Source organism: Gymnoscopelus braueri (genome assembly GCF_963280865.1).
Source record: "Gymnoscopelus braueri genome assembly, chromosome: 5".
In the NCBI taxonomy this organism is placed as follows: domain Eukaryota; kingdom Metazoa; phylum Chordata; class Actinopteri; order Myctophiformes; family Myctophidae; genus Gymnoscopelus; species Gymnoscopelus braueri.
This window is the reverse complement of record NC_137606.1, coordinates 17935967-17936654: the sequence shown is the minus strand read 5'-3', so window position 1 is coordinate 17936654 and position 688 is coordinate 17935967.

The window sequence follows — 688 nt, the reverse complement described above, 5'->3', positions numbered from 1 at the left end:
CACACCCTTTCAGGCACCTCAAGGACCAATGTACAAAATGTGTACAACAATGTTGTTCGTTGCTATTCATTCTTCTTCTTCTTCTTCTTCTTCTTCTTCTTCTTCTTTTTCTGGCCTTTTGTTTAATTCATTGTTTCTTGTTAACTCTCTCAGTGCCAAGCCCAGAGTTATCCCGAGTTTTCTCTGAATACCCCCCCTGCCAGAACGAGAAATCCCGAGTTTTTACTTTTTACTGTGGTCGCGCTATTCTGTTTATTTTTTCATGATCACTTTCACTTTCTGATTCCTTCAGACTCATTGGGTTCCGGTTTCATGACGCAGATTCCGTTTCCGGTTCTCATTTTTTTTCCCGCGGTCATTTTCGGCCAGAATAGGGAAAGTCACGGTTTTTTTCACACGGTATAAAAAACGAACGCAGAGCTCCACTTCTATTTTCTATAGTCTGGGTGACGAACAGTCCATCGTTAGTCGTGTATCACATCGTTTTTAAGGCCGATCAGGGATTGTCGAAAATGTCACATCCGGTTCATGACCGGATGTGACGTGAGCCCTGTTTGGGAGGGGGCGAGCGAGTCAGAGAGGTGCTCAACGTGTCGATTTGCTGCTCTCTGCACTGGGGGAGTACTTTATGAAAATACTGGGGTGCTCCTTCCATTCCGACATCTCACCACTCCGACTAGTGGCTTCC